Here is a 12,556-nt window from a genome sequence, read left to right as displayed (position 1 = left end):
CTGAACCATACCTGGATTAAGGAAGAAATAAAGAAAGAAATTAAAGTCTTCCTTAAATTCAATGAAAATAAAGAGACAACATACTCAAACTTATGGGACACTATGAAAGCAGTCCTGAGAGGAAAGTTCATAGCACTAAGTACCCACTTAAAGTGTTCAAATATTTTAAGAAGTTTCCACTGCACTAAATTTTGATACCATCTCTCAAATGCCCACCCTTCCATTCCTGCTGTCTCTCCCTGCAATCCCTCCCTCAACACTATCACCTCTTTCCTTCCCCACCTTATCTCCCCTTTCCTGTCCCCTCTCCTCATTCCCAATCTACCCTTAAAATCTATTTCCCCCTCCCTGGGATATCAATATGTCTCCCCTAGTTCCTTCCTCAAAACCTGACCTCTCTTGGTCTACAGATCATATCTTAGTTATCATTTATTTAATGGATAATATCCATGTGTAAAAGAATACACACTATATTAACTTTTCTGGGTTGGGGTTACATCACTCAGAATAATTTTTTCTAGTTACATCCATTTACCTGTAAAAATTATGTTGTCAGGACTGAGGCGGTACCCGCAGTCATCGGAGAGCAGAGACGTTGGGCACACTATTATTGGGCAGGGATGAGGTTCTGGCCAGTTGTGCCTTTGCGAGACTCCGACTAGTTGTCCAGAATTAGACCCTGACTATAAACTGGAGAAGCCAGTGGTGTTGCTGGTGTTTTTCGGAGGCAGTTCAAGTTGAATTATTAATTCTACTAAGGTGTTGAACGGCGACCCTCTCGTCCAAAAACAACCAAATCCAAGTCTGGGTCTCGCTCTTCTGGCTCAAGATCTGCATCCAGATCTGGTCTTGATCATTTTCCAAGTCTTGGTCCAGAAGCCGATCTGTCTCCCATTCAAGGAAGTGTAGGCTGAGTTCTAGGTCTCATTCCAGATTGTTTTCTCCAGCTCATAACAGAGAAAGGAATCACCCCCAACTGTTATCAGAATCGAGATTTCAGTGGTCACAACAGAGGCAATTGGAGGCCATATTATTTCTGTGGGCAAAACCGAGGCTTTTATCCGTGGAGCCAGTATAACTGAGGTGGCTATGGAAACTACTAGTTCAATTGGCAGAACTACCAGCAGCATACAGTCCTTGTCAAGGCCATTCCAGATGCCGGTCCCCAAAGAGAAGGTCCCCTTCACCACGGTCCAGGAGCCATTCTAGGAACTCTGATAAATCATCCTCTGGCAGGTCAAGGTGCTCCTCATCCTCCCGGTCATCCTCCAACAACAGCAGGGTTGAATCATCTAAGCACAAGTATACAAAAGAGAAGAAGTCCTAAAGATAGCAGGCCATCTCAGGCAGCCGGTGATAACCAGGGAGATGAGACCAAGGAGCAGACATTTTCTGGAGGTGCATCTCAAGAGATAAAAGGTTCTGAGAGCTCAAAGCCATAGTCAGATGCCATTACCTATAGCACTGGTTCTGCATCACGGGCCTCAGCTTCTGATCTGAGCCCCCAGGAGAGAAGCCCAGCTCTCAAAAGTCCCCTCCAGTCTGTGGTGGTTAGGCGAAGGTCACTGTGTCCTAGTCCTGTGCCAAAACCTAGTCCTCCACTTTCTAATACGTCCCAGATGGGCTCATCTATGTCAGGTGGTGCTGAATATCAGTCTGGAACACACCAAGGTCAGTTCAACCATGGCTCCGGATCTTTGAGTCCATCTAAAAAGAGCCCTGTGGGTAAGAATCCTCCAGCCACTGGCTCTGCATAGGGTTCGTCTCAGAAAGATGAGAGTGCTGCTTCAGGAGGAGCAGCATACACGAAAAGGTATCTGGAAGACCAGAAAAACAGAGAATGGGAAAGATAAGAAAGAAGCAAATACTGATAAAGAGAAGCTAAAAGTGAAAGGGAGCTTCTCTGATGCTGATGTAAAAATGAAATCTGATCCATTTGCTTCCAAGACTGACACTAAGAAGCCCTTCCGAGACAGCCAGTCACCCAAAAGGTAAGCTTCGTGATGACTTTGAGAAAAAAGATGGCTGACTTCCACAAGAAGGAGATGGATGAACAAGATAAGGACAAAAGTAAGGGAAGGAAGGAACCTGAGTTTGATGATGAGCCCAAATCTATGGCTAAAGTTATAGCCAATGCAAGCAAACGCCAGGAGGGAGAGAAGTCAGGCAAGTGGGAGAGCCTGGTGCATACAGGAAAGGAAAAGCTGAGGAAAGCAAAGGAGCTGGAGGAGGAGCCTTTCACAGAGAGATCTAGAAAGGAGGAGCGTGGAGGGGCCAAGAGAAGCGACAATGGACACAAGGGCTTTGTGCCAGAAAAGATTTTCCGAGTAACTGCATACAAGGCAGTCCAGGAGAAAAATTCGTCACCTCCTCCACAGAAGACTTCTGAAAGCCAAGACAAGCTGAGAAACAAAGGAGACTTTTCCTCAGGGAAGTCTTCCTTTTCCATTATGCAGGAGGCTCAGGTCAATGTCTGGACGGACTCCTTTGATGAGGACCTTGCACGACCCAGTGGCTTATTGGCTCAGGGAAGAAAGCTTTGTCAGGATCTAGTCCATAGCAACAAAAAGGAACAGAAATTTTGTTCCATCTTCCAGCACATAGAGTCAGCTCAGTCTCAAAGTAGCCCCTCAGAATTGTTTGCTCAGCACATAGTGACGACTGTTCATCATGTTAAAGAACATCACTTTGGATCCTCTGGAATGACATTATTACATGAACGCTTTACTAAATACCATAAAAGAGGAAGTGAACAAGAAGCAGCTAAAAATAAGAAAAGCCCAGAGATACAAAGGAGGATAAACATTTCCCCCAGTACATTCAGAAAACGTGGTTTGACTCACAAGGAAACGAAAAGTCCCTGGGAACCTGGCTATAAGGCTGAAGGCAAATACAAAGATGATCCTGTTGATCTCCGCCTTGATATTGAGTCTCGAATAAAAAAAACATAAGGAGAGAGATCTTAAGCGAGGTAAATCAAGAGAGTCAGTGGATTCCCGAGACTCTGGCCACTCAAGAGAAAGATCAGCTGAGAAAACAGAGAAAACTCGCAAAGGATCAAAGAAGCAGAAGAAGCACCGCAGAGCAAGAGACCTGTCTAGGTCCTCCTCTTCCTCTTCCCAGTCATCTCACTCCTACAAAGCAGAGGAGTACCCCGAGGTAGCAGAGGAGAGGGAGGAGAGCATCACAGGTTTTGACAAATCCAGACTGGGGACCAAAGACTTCTTGGGTCCAAATGGAAGAGGCAGCAGAGCATGGGAAACCTTTCAATTTCTAGCAAGAGGGAGAGGTTGGGGCAGAGGAAACTATTCCAGTAACAATAGGAACAGCAACAATGATTTTCAAAAGAGAAACCTGGAAGAGGAATGGGATCCAGAGTACACACCCAAAAGCAAGAAGTATTACTTGCATGATGACAGGGAAGGTGAAGGCAGTGACAAGTGGATGAGCCGTGGCCGTGGCCGAGGAGCCTTCCTGCCCCTTCTCCCCTCCCCCCCCTGGGGTCGGGGCTGGTTCATGTTCCTGAAATCCCGTACCAGCCCCAAGTGGGCCCACAATAAGTTCAGTGGCGAGGAAGGAGAGATTGACGACGATGAGAGTGGGGCTGAGAACCGAGAAGACAAGGATGGTCTTCAGCCCACAGCTGAGTAGGGTCGCTCTTGATGGAGCCCTGGCCCAGGGAGAGAGGCGCTGGGAGAGGCTGGTGCAGCTAAACAGGGAGCCTCAAGAAGATCCTGCAAATCCCACCCCACAACCCACCAGCCACACAGAACCTACAACAGCAGAGTACACATCGCTGGTGCTGTCCCACTAGACAGAGGACACTGGCCCCAGAGCCTAGGATCAGGCCCATGTTTTGAGCAGTCTACAACACACTGGGCTCCGCTATTTCTTATTTGTTGTTGGTGTGTGGAGTGGGGAAAGGGTAGGGAGAATGATGTTGATGCTTGGGTTTTTTTGTTTGTTTGGTTTTGTTTTCCTTTCCCTATTAGAAACCCAAGTTTCCTTAATGTCGTTTGGAACTAAGACGATGAACTTGGTTTTCAGTCTTTTCCTGTCCTGATTTTTATAAGGCCCTTATATTTCTTTTCGTTCTTTCTTTTTTTCTTTTCTTTTTACAGGATATGTAGTATATTAGCAGAAAGATTTACTTTGGGCAACTTTGATTCTTAAAGCATGTGAATAAACATTGACGTGTTCACCTCAGTTTGGGACCAAACTGCTTGGATCTTTGTAAAAACCGGTTTTGTATGTCACAAAGGAGTATAAGGCCTTTCTGATCGCCTTATGTTCCCCTTTCTGCACAGCCATGTGTCACGTGGAGTTGCTCCCAGCCTCCCCATGCATCCTGCTCTTGTCTGATTTCTCCTGGGCTGGGCTTCCCATTTCCACCAGCAGCTCCAGTATCCTAAACTTTGTAGTCCTGCTGGTCCTCAGCAAAAGGAGTGGAAACTGGAGGGCAGTTTCTAGGCTGTTTTTTTTTTTTTAAGAAAATTCTGAATTCTATTACCTTTACAAATATAAGATGAGAAAATAATTTTTTCAATATTTTTATTGATCTTTTTATAAAATGAAAAGAAACACCTATGATCGATTAAGGATGGTGGTTATGGCTTTTTATGTGGGGTTTGTGTGTTTTGGATTTGTTCTTATTTTTAAATTTTGGGTTGAAACATTTTCCAATGTTGGGGGGAACATCCTTATAAAAGGGTCCTTATGCTTGCCTTCCGGGTAGGCAGTCCTGAGCAGGTGAACCACAGCGTTGTGCATATGTTCTACGCCGACTGCACCCTCCTCTTCCCCAGCCTTTGCTCTTGGGTTATTGCTACTTCCCCTTACTTTGCTAATTTCTATAGTTAAGTTGGTTTTACCTGAATGATTCATGTTTAGGGGAGAAAGAAAAACACCAGTTTTTGTTTCAACTCCTCCTGCAAATAAAAACAATAAACGAAGTGACAGATGCAAAAAAAAATTATATTGTCGTTTTTTAAGAGTTAAGCAATATTCCATTGAGTAAATGTACCACATTTTCTTTATCTGTTCTTCTGTTGAGACACATCTATTTATTTTCCTTTCAGGCTATTATGAATAGAGCAACAATGAACATATTTGAACAAATATCTCTGTAGTAGAATGAAGCATCCTTTGGGCATATACCCAAAAGTGTTATAGCTGGATCTTGAGGCAGGTCAATCCCTGTCTTTCTAAGGATTCACCATAGCCATATTGATTCACAAAGTGACTGGAGAATTCTGCACTCCCGCCAGCAATGGAGGTGTGTTCCCTTTGCTCCACATCCTCACCACATGAGCTGTCACTTGTGTTATTGATCTTAGCCATTCTTCTAGGTGTGAGATAGAATCACAGAAACAGTTTTGATTTGCATTTCCCTGATGGCTAAGAATGTTAAACATTTCTTTAAGTATTTCTCAGCTATTTGAGCTTCCTCTGTTGAGAATTCATTTGCCTATGCCTTTGTTAGAGGCTCGTTTGCCAAACACCTAGTAGAAGTTCATCTTATATATTCAACTCTTTTCTCTTAGAAAACTCAGAAGATATTAAGAGTCAACCCTCAGCTCCTTGGTGTCCAGAAAGTGCCTAACCCGCAGGTTCACTGAACTCATCCTGTTTCTCCTACAGTCATCTAGGCTGATCCTCACCATGACGTGAGTAACATACTCATGGAACACTTGGTTTCACTGAGCTCCATGTGTATGCCCTGATCTCAGGAAACCAGTGCCATAGTCACCTTGGTATCCAAAACTTTTTCACATCCAGCCGGTATCAGTGTAACAGTTTCCAGAGAAGTCTCAGTATCGTGTCTGCAGATTCAGTTTTCTTTTGACAGCTGCATCAATTTTTTTATTAACAGTGAGCCCACTTCTAACACCAATTCTCTCAATGACAGTTTTCCTGACCACATAGAGGACACACTCATGGAGTCAGAGACTTCCGCGGGTCCAGGCATGAGTCTGGGACCATCAAGGGAGTAGCCCAGAACCAGAGATCTGCAGGTCTGGGCATGAATCTAGAACATTCATTGGAGTAGGCCTGAGCTAGGACCTCTTCAAGAGCAGGCACAAGGTAGCAAGCTCAACCGAAAGAGCCTCAAGCAAGCTATCTCTGAGGGAGCGGGCTTGAACAACCCTGGGTATTGCAGAGGAAAACTGGGTCAGTGCCGAGCAACTTCCAGGAACATGGAGTGACCAACAGGGTGACTGAAACCGTGGCCCTGAGTGCATCACAAGGAGCAACCATTTAAGCCTTGGATGCACTGGCACCTGGAAAATTGATCACCAGAGTCACAGACAGCCCCAACTACACCAGTGAGAGGAAAAGATGAGTAGACACGGTAAGAACCACACAACATCACAAAGAACAACATGATATCAGTAAAAACTAGTGGCCCTACAACAGCAAGACTTGAACAACCAAATATGGATGAAGCAAAAGAAAATTACCTAAAGACAACTTTAGGCGAATGTTTGAAACTCTTAAAGAGGAAATGACAAATACCCTAAAAGAAATGGAAGACAAACAAAAAATTGGAAGACATCAACAAATCCCATTAAAATAAAACAAGAAAAAGCAATCAAACATATGAGAGAAACTATTCAAGACTTGAAAACTGAAATAGAGACAATAAAGAGAATACACGCTGAGGGAATTATAGAAACAGAAATCATGAGAAAATTATCAGGAACCACAAAAGAAAGCATAAACAGCAGAATAAAAGTGATGTAAGAGAGAATCTCAAGAACTGAAGATACAATAGAGAAAATAGTCAAAGAAAACATTAAATCTAACAAAAACTTATCATGAAATATCCAGGATATGGGACACCATGAAAAGACCAAACCTAAGAATAACAATCATAGAAGAAGGAGACAAAGTCCAACTCAAAAGCACAGAAAATATATTTAACAAAATCATAGAAGAAAACTTTCTCAACCTAAAGAAAGATATGCATATGAAGATACAAGAAGCTCACAGAAGATCAAATAGACAGGATCAAAAAAAGTCCCCTTATCACATAATAATCAAAACACTAAACATACAGAATATAGAAAGACTATTAAGAGCTGCAAAGGAAAAAGGCCAAGAAACATATAAAGGCAGACCTATCAGAACAACATCTGACTTCTCATTGGAAACAATGAAAACTGGAAGGTCCTGGTCAAACATTATGCAGACATTAAGAGACCACAGATGCCAGGCCAGCAAAACTTTCAGTCATCATAGAAGAAACAAACAAGATATTCCATGACAGAACGAGATTTAACCAATACCTAGTCTCAAACCCAGCGCTACACAAAGTACGAGAAGGAAAACTCCAACCCAATGAAATTGGGCACATCAAAAAAAAAAAGGACAATAGATGATCTCACAGCAGCAAATCACAAGAGAAAAACACACAAAATAACATCACTCACAACAACAACTAAAATAACAGGAAAGAACAATCACTAGTCATAAATATCTCTTAATATAAATGGACTCAACTCACCTATAAAGAGACACAGGTTAACAGAATGGATACAAGGATACAAAAACAGAATTCACCCTTCTGCTTCATACAAGAAACATGCCTCAACTTCAAAGACATTGCCTCATAGTAAAGGGTTGAGAAAAATTTTTCCAAACAAATGGACCTAAGAAACAAGCTGTTGTAGCTATCCTAATATCTAAGAAAATAGGCATCAAACTAAAATCAATCAGAAGAGACAAAGAAGATCATTTCAAATTAGTCACAGAAAAATCAATCAAATCCAGAACATACCAGAAAAATCATCCACCATGATCAAGTCAGCTTCAACCCAGAGATGAAGGGATGGTTCAACATACAAAAATCTGTCAATGTAATCCACCATATAAACAAACTGAAAAAGAAAGACCACATGATCATCTCATTAGATGCAGGAAAAGCATTTGAGAAAATACAACATTTCTTCATGATAAAGGTCTTGGAGAGAGAGCAGGGCTACAAGAAACATGCCTAAACATAATGAAGGCAAAATATAGCAAGCCAAGAGCCAACATCAAAATAAATAGAGAGAAACTCACAGTGACCCCACTCAAATTAGGAGCAAAACAGAGTCGTCCATATCTATTCAATATAGTTCTTGAGGTCCTAGCTAGAGCAATAAGACAACAAAAGGAGATGAAGGAGTTACAAATTAGTAAAGAAAAGTCAAACTCTTATTATTACAAGATCCTATCTCTCTATTCCCCTTCCCTTGCCCCCAATTTACCCAAGAGATCCCTTATAGTTCCTCTTTCCAGGGAAGTCCATGCATCCCTTTTTGGGCCTTCCTTGTCATCTAGCCTCTGAGGCACTTTCAATTATAGGTTAGTTATCCTATACTTTACTCCTAATATCAATTTATGAGTGAATGCATACCTTGTTTTTCTTTCTGGGTCATTGAAAATTATTTTTCCTGGTTCTATCCTTTTGCTTGGAAATTTCATGATGTCATTGTCTTTTTTATAATACTCCATTATGCAATGTACCACATTTCCTTTATCTATTGTTTCGTTCGAGGGGCATCTAGGTTGTTTTCAGGTTCTAGATATTATAAATAAACCTGCTATGAACATAATTAGCAAGTGTCCTTGTGGTATTATTGAGCATCCTTTGGGTATATGTCCAAGATTGCTATAGCTGATTCCTAATTTTCTGAGAAGATACCATATTTGATTTCCAAGTTGGCTGTACAAGTTCACACTTCCACTAGCCATGGAAGAGTGCTCCCCTTACTCCACATTATCTCCAACATAAGTGGTTACCAGTGTTTTTGAGGTTATCCATTGTGACAGGTGTAAGATAGTATCTTAGACTCATTTTGATTTGCATTTTCATGATGAATAAGCATGTTGAAAAATTCCTTAAACATCTTTTAGTCATTTAAGATTCTTCTGTTGAGAAAGACTTGTACCCCATTTTTAAATTGTTTTATCTGGTATTTTTATATCTAGTTTCTTGAGTTCTTTATATATTTTGTAGTTCAACCCTCTGTCAGATGTAAAGTTGGTGAAGATCTTTTTTCTGTTTGCAGGCTAATGTTTTGTCTGTTTGATAGTGGCCTTTGTCTTACAGAAGCTTTTCAGTTTCAGTAGGTCCCATTTATTAATTCTCAATCTCGGTGTCTGTGCTACTGATGTTATATTCAGGAAGTGGTCTCCTGTGCCAATGTATTCAAGGCTACGTCTCTCTTTGTCTTCTATCAGATTCAGTGTAACTAGCTTTATGTTGAGATCTTAGATCCACTTGAACTTGAGTTTTTACAAAAGGATCAATATGGTTCTATTTGCATTATTTTACATGTCAACATTCACTTGTGCCAGCATCATTAGTTGAAGATGCTTTCCTTTTTTCCATTCTACAGTCTTGGTTTCTTGATCAAAATTCAGTGTTCGTAGATGTGTGGATTTACTTCAGGATGTATAATATTATTCCATTGATCAATGTGCCTGTTTTTATGCCAATACCAAGTTGTTTGAATTATTACAGTTCTGTAATGAAGTTTGATATCAGGGATGGTGATGCCTCTGAAAGTTTCATTATTATACAGGCTTCTTTTAACTATCCTGGATTTTCAAGTTGAGTATTGTTCTTTCAAGGTCTATTAAGAATTGTGTTCTTATTTTGATGAGGATGGAATTGAATTTATAGATTGAGTTTGGTAAGAATGCCATTTTTTACTATGCTAATCCTACCTATCCATGAGCAGGAGAAATCTTTCCATTTTCTAATAACTTCTTCAATTTCTTTCTTTGTAGACTTAAAGTTCTTCTCATATATGCCTTTAACTTGTTTTATTAGAGTCACCCCAAGATATTTGTATTATTTATATATAGGAGGACTACTGATTTGTCATTGTTATTGTTAATCTTGTAGCCTGCCACATTACTGAAGATGTTTATCAGCTGTAGGAGTTCCCAGGTAGAATTTCTAGGGTCACTTATGTGTTGTGGGATTCCCTTCTCTATGCTGTGATTACCATTGATCAATAAAGAACTGTTTTGAGCCTATGGCATTGCTAAACAGAACTAGGTGGGAAAAGCTAGGCTGAATGCTGGGAGAAAGGAGGCAGAGACCGGCAGAAGCCATATAGTCACACCAAAGACAGACACCAGATGGAACTTTACCTGGTAAGCCATAGCCATGTGGTGATACACAGATGAACAGAAACAGGTTAAATTAAGATGTAAGAGTTATCCAATAAGAAGCTAGAGCTAATGAGCCAAGCAGTGATTTAATTAACACAGCTTCTATGTGGTTATTTCGGGACTGAGCAGCTGGGAATAAACAAGCAGCCTCCTACAAACTATGTATACTGTCATATCATCTTCAAAGGGCCAAAGCTTGACTTCTTCCTTTCGAACTTGTATCCCCTTGATCTCCTTTTGTTGTCTTGCTGTTGTAGCTAGAATATTAAGTGCTAAGTTGAATAAATATGTAAAGAATGAAAAGCATTTTCTTGCTTCTAATTTTAGTGGAATCACTTTGGTTTTCTCACTTTAATTTGATGTTGGCTGTAGTCTTGCTGTATATTGTTTTTATTATATTTAGGTATGTCTCTTGTATCTCTGATCTCTCTAATACATTTACCATGAATAGATTTTGGGTTTTGTCAAAGGCTTTTTCAGAATCTAATGAGATGATCATGTGTTTTTCCTTTCAGTTTACTTATATGATGGATTACATTGACAGATTTTCATATGTTAAACCATCCCTGCATCTCTGGGGTTAAGCCTACCTGGGCATAGAGGAGAACTTTTTGTTGTGTTCTTGGATTCAGTTTGCCAGTATTTGATTGAGTATTTTTGAATTAATGTTCATGAGTGGGACTGGTCTGTAATTTTCTTCCTTTGTTGCATCTTTGTTTGGTTTGTCTTTGAGAGTAACTGTAGCCTTAAAAAAGAATTTGGCCATGTTTTGTCTGTTTCTATGACTCAATCCGCTACCCAAACCCACCAATCCCATCGTCCTTCCCTTTGCCAACCATCCACCATAAGAATGGCAGCTCCTATACAAACACTATCTACTCCATCTGAGGGAAAACTGAAAAAGGAGACAGCTTGTCCATTTCCTGGACACCCAAATCTGAAGAACAACAGTAATATTTTAATAATTACAACACTATCCTATCAATAGTTTAGGCATATCCTAGTTAGCTCTTACATCTTAAATTCACCCATTTCTATTAATCAGTGTATTGCCACAAGGCTGCGAGTTTCTAGTTAGGATCTGCCATTCTTCCTCAGCAGCTACATATCTTCTCTTTGAGTTCTCCTACTCTATGTATACGTGTATGTATGTATGTATCTATCCATCTATCTATCTATCTATTTCAGTTCTGATTTCCCACCTGGCTTTACTCTGGTACGTCATTGTTCCAAACAGCTTTATTCATCAACCAATAAAAAAAAGAGAGTTTATCTAGAAAAGGTACCCAAAGCTTACCACAAATCCCTGAGAAATGAGAATGGAGCTCCAGAACTTGAAGAATTTAAAAAAAATAAAATAAAATAAAATAAAAAAAGCAACACATATACAGAAGAGTATCCCACATCATATCAACAGTCCCTATAGGCATCAGCACCACTATATTACTTGGAAGAACAGTTCCCATTGCCATTGGCAACCCACATCAATAAGAAGAACAGACTCCATAGGCACAAGTAAAGCCCACACAAGCCAGAAGAACTGGAGGATACAATGCATTTAGGCATCCAAGTCCCCACAAACCTAAGCTGAGAAAACACTACTTGACCTGAGAATCAGTCAACCACCAGAAACCTTGGCTCTTCATATAAAAAGGCAGTTGCTGGCATAACTGGATGTTGGCATGTTCGAGAATACAAATAAACCCATATTAATCACCCTGCAAAACTCAAGTCCAAGTGGATTAAAGACCTCAACATAAACTAGTTACAGTAAACTTCATAAAAGAGAGGAAAGTAGACTTGAATGCATTGGCACAGGAGACTACTTCCTATATGACTACATCAGTAGTACAGGCACCAAGATTGACAATTAATAAATGGTACCTCCTGAAACATAAAAGCTGTTATAAGGCAAACATACTGTCAATAAGACAAAGTGGCAGCCTACAGAATGAGAAAATATCTTCACCAGCTCCACATCCAACAGAGGGCCGATCTCTAAAATATATAATGAACTCAATAAATTAGACATGAAAACCAAATAATTCATTTAAAAAATGAGGCATATATCTAAACAGAGAATTTTCAACAGAAAAATCTTATATTGCTGGAAAAAAGTTTAAGGAATGCTCAACATCCATAGTCATCATGGAAATGTAAATCAAAATGAGTCTGAGATACCATTTTATACCTGTTAGAATGGCTAAGATCAAAAATACTGATGACACTTAATGTCAATGGGCTCAACTCACCTATAAAAAGGCACAGGCTAAGAGATTGGATATGAAAACAGGATCCAACATTCTTCTGTTTACAAGAAACACACCTCAACCACAAAGACAGGCACCTACTCAGAGTAAAGGGCTGGGAAAAGGCTTATCAAGCA

The 12,556-nt window shown here is 40.3% G+C and overlaps 1 pseudogene and 1 gene segment (V, D, J or C); both read left to right on the top strand.

The window, feature by feature from the left end:
* LOC101999096 overlaps window positions 1–3,651 on the top strand; it is a 55,158-nt pseudogene extending 51,507 nt beyond the window's left edge.
* Window positions 1–12,556, top strand: part of LOC101998540 — a 698,241-nt gene that overhangs the window by 440,753 nt on the left and 244,932 nt on the right.

This window comes from Microtus ochrogaster, chromosome 1, assembly GCF_000317375.1.
Source record: "Microtus ochrogaster isolate Prairie Vole_2 chromosome 1, MicOch1.0, whole genome shotgun sequence".
Taxonomy (NCBI): Eukaryota; Metazoa; Chordata; class Mammalia; order Rodentia; family Cricetidae; genus Microtus; species Microtus ochrogaster.
This window is presented reverse-complemented; position numbering and strand designations above follow the sequence as displayed.